This window comes from Mustela nigripes, chromosome 12 (assembly GCF_022355385.1).
Source record: "Mustela nigripes isolate SB6536 chromosome 12, MUSNIG.SB6536, whole genome shotgun sequence".
In the NCBI taxonomy this organism is placed as follows: domain Eukaryota; kingdom Metazoa; phylum Chordata; class Mammalia; order Carnivora; family Mustelidae; genus Mustela; species Mustela nigripes.
In genome coordinates this window covers 56,934,411-56,942,852 of record NC_081568.1, presented here as the reverse complement: position 1 = coordinate 56,942,852, position 8,442 = coordinate 56,934,411, and positions in this window count along the sequence as shown.

Genomic DNA, 8,442 nt, shown 5'->3' with positions numbered 1-8,442 from the left:
ATGAAAGAAACAGAGAACTCATCAGTAATGTCACTGTTTGGAGACGGTCATAATTTTATTTCATATATTTCTAATCTTTTGTGGGTATATATGTGTTTCTGTTATGTGCGTGTATTGAAAGCTATTCTTGGCCATAACATGAACAGTCCTAAACAGACTATTTTGTAGCCTGCAATTTTACATTTTATAACATATCACAAATACTATTCTATATTTGTAAATGTTGTTCTACATCATGATTTTAATAGTCACATATTATTTTACTGCATTAGTACATCAATTTTTTGAACCAAGTGCCTGCTGATGAACAAGCAGATTATTTCCTGTTCTGTATTATAGACATTGTAATAGCTTGGATCAGTTAAATTTGGGAAGGGAGATTAATAATTTTAACCATATCCTATTCAAATTTATCTTAAAATCTCTGTTATTATCAATCAGTAGATTTACAGTATTTTCTTTAGTCATTATATTTTAAACCATATTTTGTAGCTATCTGGTCTAAGAAAATTGATGTGTCCCATAAGGCTTTATGTTGAAAAGTAAATTTTAAAAAATAATGAAGCTTTTTAGGTGGTGAATAAGAGTTGGGGAGCATGAAGAAAAGAGGGATAAGGTTAGTACGCAGAATATTTGCTATAAATATCTATAGATTTTGCTGGAGGGGAGCAAAAGTTTAGGTCTGATTTGCTATCAACCAATAGAAACAAAATATACTATTAGTCACACAAGTGGTAATCACTTCATAATTTTTAAATCTATCTATTCCAGTGTTTTCTTGCAGAACTTCATAAAGATCTGTGTGATGTAATAAATGATATCTTCATTAACATAAAGTAAATGCAATTTTTTTTGTTTTTGTAAAACTATAGGTTTTTGTAAAGTTTTACTGATTATTAAGAATAATTAAAATAAACTATATTTAGGCAATCATTTCATATATCATAAATGGATATCTTGAGATACCTGGAAACACTGGAATATTGTTAAACAGTTTTACTCTAGGAGCTGAGTAAGAGATTTGATGACATTTCTTTGTCCTCCACATGCTGAAAGGCAAGTGGAAGAGTCTGACAGAGAGCCGGGGGAAAGGCCACTGACTGCCTGGTGCCCTCACTGTACAACATGCATACATTTAGTTGAGAGAATTACCTACAGACAACAGCTGATGCTAAGAGGTCATTTTCAGGTACTCTGTTCTCACATAGTTTAATTAGTTTGACTTTTTCTTGATGACAAAAAGCATTAGATTCATAAAAAGGCCTAGTATAATCTCAACTTCTTCAAGGGCATTTCAGGAGTGAGGAAAATGTATTTTTAATTCTATGAAGCATTGTTACAGTGGAGGATATAGTAGATTACTGAAAACATGTTCTTCATGGAATGCAGAATAAGCCTGCAGGGAGCAGTTATTTTGCATAAAATCTGTCATCTCAAAGGTCCCTTTTCAGCTTCTCAAGTGGAATCATTTGTCATTTTTCCAGGAAGCCTTCCCTGACTGATAATCCTCAACAATGATCCTGTTCCTTCTAGGCAGACATGAATGTATGTATCCTACATACAATGGAATAATTTTACACTTACTATATTGCTTTGTACACATTCTCAAGTTCACTTAGTTTGTCAAATCCTCCTGAGTACCAGGCATAAGAAATAAAGTAAAATACAGGTGTGTCGAGTTTTCCTTTTTAACCTACACTGTATATATCTAAGTAAACCAGGAGCCGTGTCTGCTAGTTTTTATTTTTGAGGGATGATTTATAAGGTAAAATGTTTAGCACTATGCAGAGAAGAATGAGTGGAAAAGGGTGTTACTGAGTGAATAAAGATGTTTAATTTCAAAGGAAAAAATCTGGATTAAAAAGAAAAAGACTGAAATTTAAGTGGAAGATAACGGAGGTAGAAACAATATAATCAAAGATTTATAGACTAGACCTATCACTAAAATGGCGATACTTGTTACATTCATATTCTGGAAAAAATTGACCATATGTAGAAAAAAAGTGCCATGTAAATAGCTATAACAAGCTGATGCAGGGATATAGGGCTTAGATGATAGGATTTTTTTTTTTTTTTTAAATTGGCTTCTTGAATTTGCTTGAAACTTCACATTGCCTATTCCAAATTATTGTCAAGTATCACGGGGTTAGTAAATACTCCAAAGTTTTTGGAAAGTCAGCCTGATCTCTGACATTTCTATATTCCCCAGGTGACCTAAGAAGTATACAACCACTGGGACAAGAGGGAAACATAGAGGGAAGAAAACTTTCTTGTATAGGTATTTGCCTGGATCATAACAATATTTGTCTTGTATTTTCTATATGAGAATGTGACTTTCTGACTTAATGAAACAACAGCCACCACTTATCAAGTAATGAATATGGGCTAGATCTCATTTACTCCCTTTGAGCTAGGTACTAATGTTTTCCCAGTTATATCGATAGAAAGATACATTCTCTGAAGAAAAATCAAATTCTAAGTAGTAGAACTGAGATTCTTATCCCCTTAACAACTATAGGATTCCAAACTGTCTCTCACCTAAAGTCCTTAAACTGTGCTCAAGAAAACATCCTAAGATTCTGTAAACATGAGTCATCTTCAACCCCAGGGAGGCCATGATTAAATTGAGGCAATGCTAGTGACACTCAGACATAGCAATGGCATGTAGTAGAACATTCAGACATGATTCTCCAAAGTACAGATCAAACACATGGTGCAAAGATGCGCTGTGGATATGTGAGTTTAGAACCAAATATTGTTAATGGAAAGATAGGACTACAATTGTCTGAACTTAGATTCCTTTCTCTTTTTCTGAGCCTCATGTGGCAATTTACTGTCAAATTCTACCTCCTCAGGTTTATTTAAATACCAGCAGGTACGCAAAAGTCTTTGTGTGTCACACCAAACAACAGGAAACAAGATACGTTATCTTCCCATTTCAAAAGAAGCACAGGCCATTAATAAACCATGCCAATCTCGTTAGACTACAACATCGCTTTAGAAAAAAATCTCATTATATCATATTGGCATTGGGCTTACTTGATATTTTCAGAGAGCTTATATGTTAGTGGGGTGATGTGTTCCTTTCTTTCCACCATTCATTGGACAGCACGTCAGTTTGACAGAATAGGTGCTCTAAGTTGAAGATTTACTTTCTTGCAGTCGTTTTTGGAGACAGTGAAATACAGAATGCAAATGCGGGGAATGCAAATTTGGAGCTGTCTGGGGCTAGAGCTTAAACAGAGCTCAACAACATAAAGATTGCAGTGTTTTGATAGGGAGACATTTATAAAAGCTGCAGTGCTGACAGTGTGACCAGCTAGTACATAAACACAATCTAAATTCTGGGTTTAGGAAGATTACATTTCTGTTAACTGATACTCCTCTGATTTAAAAAAAAAACAAACAAACAAACAAAAAAAAAACTCAGATACCGTTACTCCTGGCCCTGCTGTGATCAATGCTATTATCACTTCCTGAGTACTTCCTAAGAGTTTTATATATCTATCTCACTTCATTCATCCCAAGAGAGAGGGTCTGTTAATGCCCCCACTTTCCACAGGTGAGGACATTGAGTCATACAGAGATGATACAACTCGCCCTGAGTCACAGGGCCAATATGTAGCAGAACCTGGGTCTCACATTTTAAATGTCTTGCCTTTTCTCCCCACCCACCCCCAACTCTAATTCTGCTTTTCAAATAAATGCTTTGGACTGTCTGTTTTGGGAGTCTGGCTCCATGGGAAAGGTTTTGAATGTGTTAGAAGCATCAGTTGTGGGTCTCTGTCTGCATATGTACTTTCATAGGAATAAACATTGTGGGACACCAAATCAGAGGTGAAGACCTACAGAATGAATGTTCAAAGATGCCAAGGTAGAACAAAGGTGATGGCACAACTGCATAATCAGTTTTTGACCCCCGGTGACCTCACCTGCATAATTCTGGAAATTCATTTGTCTCCATCAAAAGGGCAGCTGAGTTGACTAAACTGCATGCAGGAAGGTCAGATGGCTTCAGCAGAGTGACTGGAGGCTCAGAGACTCAATGTCAATATCCGCACACAACCACACATCCTGGAGTTTATTCCTCTTTTAAAGGGAATGTAATATAGAAATTCTACTCAGCGATAAGTTAGCTTTTTCAAGAGTCTAATGACATCATTACAGAACATTCTAACTTTGCTCTGTGGATACAATGTCATTAGGGCCCCTGGGGCTTAGACCATGCTATCTCAGTTATTCTACACAGCTTCTCTCCATGTTGTATCCTCTTCCATATGTCGGAAAAATTGAGAGCTTTTATAGACACAAAAGGGTCTGCAGTAGGCCCAAGAGCACACATTATTATTTTATTCATCAGTTGTCAAGTGCCTGCAGGGTTCAAAGGGACAGGTCAGTAGAAGGGTGTATGTTATATGAATCGTTCTACACTAAAAAAATAAATAAAAAAAATAAGGTATTTGCAGGAAGGTGTCTCTAGGGGTCAAATTTAATAGAAGCTGCAGATTGAATTAGAGTCTCTCTCAACTTCACTGCGTTTCGGAGACCACCGACCTAGAAGACAGTATTTGAACTATGATTTGAATTTTCCTTTCTAATCATTGAATATTATATTCTAATGCATCCACAAGCATCTTTTACACTAAACTCTGAAGCCTGCCCATCACATTCTTGCCAGCAATCCCAAGGACGTGAAATACAGTGTACCTAATGGGTGCTCAGTATGTCTTAGGTAAAGGAAAAAATGTCAGGAGCTTGGCTAAGACAGTCTATGTTCCAGAGAACTTCCCCAGTAGGCAGCCGTGAGGACCAGCATTTCCCTCAATCAGTAGTGAGAAAATTTGTTTTGGCATAGGGGCCAAGTGAAAGGGTTATGGGGAACCATATTTTATTCTAAAATTGGCATAACTTCATTTTCCCTTATTAGGAAAATGGTATACACACATTGCAGAATCAAAACAGTACCAAAAAAATAGATATTTTCTGCCACCCAAAACATATAATACATTAAATAATAAAGTACAACTTAATTATTTTATTCAGCCTACCCATGGGTATTGGTACAGAAACAGCCATGTGATAAATGGCACCTACCCAGTGGTCACACAGCTATACCTGAGTCATAACAGACATGGCACTTTAATGCTCTCTATACCAAGTCTTGCAGAGAGTGTAGAGTATCTTTTAGTATTCTGTGTGTTGGGCATTGAGGGGTTGGGAAAGGAGGCTTGGTATCTCTTAAGAAAGCAGCATAACTCTTCTGATGATAAGAGTTAAGCAAATCATCACATCTTTCCTTCTGCTTTGCCCAATATTTGGCTTGCTCTTCAGTAACCTTCCTCAACAAAGTTTTCTTACATGCTATTATTCTAATTATTTATATTTTTGGGTACTTGCGTCAGTAGTTTATCTAAAGTCCTTTCCTGAGAGAAATATGTGCCTGCCTGTATACCCATATTCACATCCATAAAGATAAATTTTCATTTCAGAATCAAACATATTAGCACCTGGTTTGATTTTCAGATCATACAGATTTACTCTCAGTAACTAAGAGAGGATATCACGATGCAAACTTTCTTCAGACGGCAGTGCCTACAGTTATTTCCTTCCAAGTTTCTCCTGAAAGCCTTGTGGAGAGAAATGATGGGTCAGAAAGCTTTCCTGTGGGGACGCCTGGGTGGCTTGGTTGGTTAAGTGGCTGCCTTTGGCTCAGGTCATGATCCCAGGGTCCTGGGATCCCAGAGTCCCACACTGGGCTCCTTGCTCAGCGAGATGCCTGCTTCTTCCTCTGCCTGCTCTGCCTGCCGCTCCCCCTGCTCGTGTTCTCTCTCTCTCTCTCTCTCTTTAACAAACAAATAAATAAAAGCTTAAAAAAGAAGAAGAAGAAGAAAGAAAGCTTGCCTGTGGGATAAATATTCCATTCACCTCTCTAGCACTTGAAGTTACATGGCCGTAAGGTCATGGGTTTGGACCTCAGTTTTTTGTTAAGAGGAATGAATCTGTACAGAATGAAATCCTTAATGCTATGGCTTTGGCTTTTATCAAAGGACATTATATGTGCATGTAAAACCCACTTGGGTCTTTGTTATCAAGAAGGCCATGGAAATATTGCCTATGCCATCAATTCATATCCCTGATCTAAAAAAAAAAAAAAAAAAAAAAAAGCTGGGTGTGAAAAATGCACCTTAGAATTTGATAGCTGGAAGACTTTTGTCTTCTTGAGTAACTTCTATATTTTTCGAACCCCTAAGCCCATTTTGGTAAAAATGAAAACCGACCAAAAAACTATATAAGTACCAAGACCTTAATAAATACACTGAGAAATTTAGAGTTTAACACTGAAGTTCAATGTAAGCACTTATGTTCCTTCTGGTTGATATATTCACAGCCTATTTTTTTCCCATCTGCTTTTTATTCTTTATCTCATTACTTTGATGAATATACCTTACAGTGTAGCTATTTTAGATATTTTTATGCAAAGGGGGTAAGAAAAATTAATACGAGTTGTTGTATTTTTGTCATTGATTTCAAGTTCTCTCACTTCTTTATAGTTTTTTATTAGAGAGTTTATAAATGAGGGATGCTATAGACATGCATGTGGCTTACACAGACACGTGCACATGATTCCTGGGAAATTTAGTACATAGGACAAAGATTTTATTTTACACAGTTTGGCCGATAATTTAGTTTGATAATTTACACATATACACATGAAACATAGAGATATTCTCTACCTTACGAAAAGATTTTCACTTTTAAGTTCTATAAGTGTGCCATTTTGACTTTATCATCTATTTTTCTAAAGGGACATTCTAATAATAATAGTTACTATGAATCAAACACTAACTCAGGGCTCTGTGGTATCTATATATTTAACCTATGTATTATATTTGTTCCTTATAACAACTCTACCTGGAAAAGTTATTATCTCCATTTTATAGATCAGGGTGACGAAGTCAAGACAAAGAATCAAATCACTAAGAAAGTAGAAGTAGAATATGAATCCAAGTCTTCCTGAATCCAAAGCTCATATTTCAAACCACCAATCCATCTTGTCTGAAACTAAGCAGGTCCAAGAACAGAGTCCTTTTAAAACCACAACACTTTATCTTTAGTAATAATAAGTCATTTCAAGAATACCAAGTCATAGTATTATTCCTTCAGGAAAGCGTGCTGTCAGTTTTCTTAATTAGAATTGAAAACGTACATCTGCTTCTCAGCAGTGGAGTGCCACAGATACTGGAATCAGGGTTGAGGGAAAGAGGCACATAGAAGAAGCAGGGCTCAGTCACTCTTAATTCATGCAATATGTCTCTGGGTTTCGGTTGTTACATCTACAACACAGACTTAGTGCCACCTCCCCTAACGGTTTTTCTTTTCTTTTCTTTTTTTCCCCATTTATATATAATTTATTATTTGTTTCAGGGGTACAGGTCTGTGAGTCATTGGTCTTACACAATCCACAGACACTCCCCAATGTTGAATCACCCAGTCACCCTATCCCGCCCATCCCCATCCTTTCCAGGCATCCTCAGTTTGTTTCCTGAGATTAACAGTCGAGGGGTTGCCTGGATGGCTCAGTCATTAAGCGACTGCATTTGGCTCAGGTCATGATCCCAGGGTCCTGGGATCGAGCCCCACATCGGGCTCCCTGCTCCCCTCCCAGCGGAGAGGCTACTTCTACCTCTCCCTCTCTGCCTGCCGCTCTGCCTACTTGTGATCTCTCTCTCTCTCTCTCTCTCTCTCTCTGTCAAATAAATAAATAAAATCTTAAAAAAAAATGTGTCTGTTATAGTTTGTCTTCCTCTCTGGTTTGGTTCCATTTCATTGTTTCCTCTAACGGCTTTAACAGGGCCATATTGAACATCAAATAAGGTAAACACTGAGGCAACATGTGTCCAACTGAAAGAGCTCAGTAGAGATCAAAGTTATGACATCTCAGAATAAGAGAAAGCTTTTGTATAGCTTTATAATTGTGTGAAACATGTATCTCTTTTAATTTCTACACAATTGCCTAATGGCAAACACAACAGCACATCCCTATCTTTGCGAGGATCACACTTTTCCTAAATGAGACTTTCATGTATGTAGGTATTCTCAATGCCAGAAATACAGAGCAGGAAAGAGAAGGGCAGGGGGAGTGAAACACCACCTTTCCAAGAATGCCTGATACCCAGAAATGAAAATTTCCCCACCAGCGGGACGTGGCTGGTACTATGATCTTGTATCTACAACAGGTGTTTCATTATTCTGTATCAGGTGATAGGCCACTGGCAAATCAGAGATCATGCCAGTATAATTTAGAATTTCATCAGCTAATGCATAATATTCTCCAGCGCCTTAATGTTTTGTGTTAGAAATAATGGCAGAGAACGAGAACATGTTTGAATGCAACACATTGGAGAAGAAGGCAGTAGCAACTCCCTGACTTCCACTCACCCT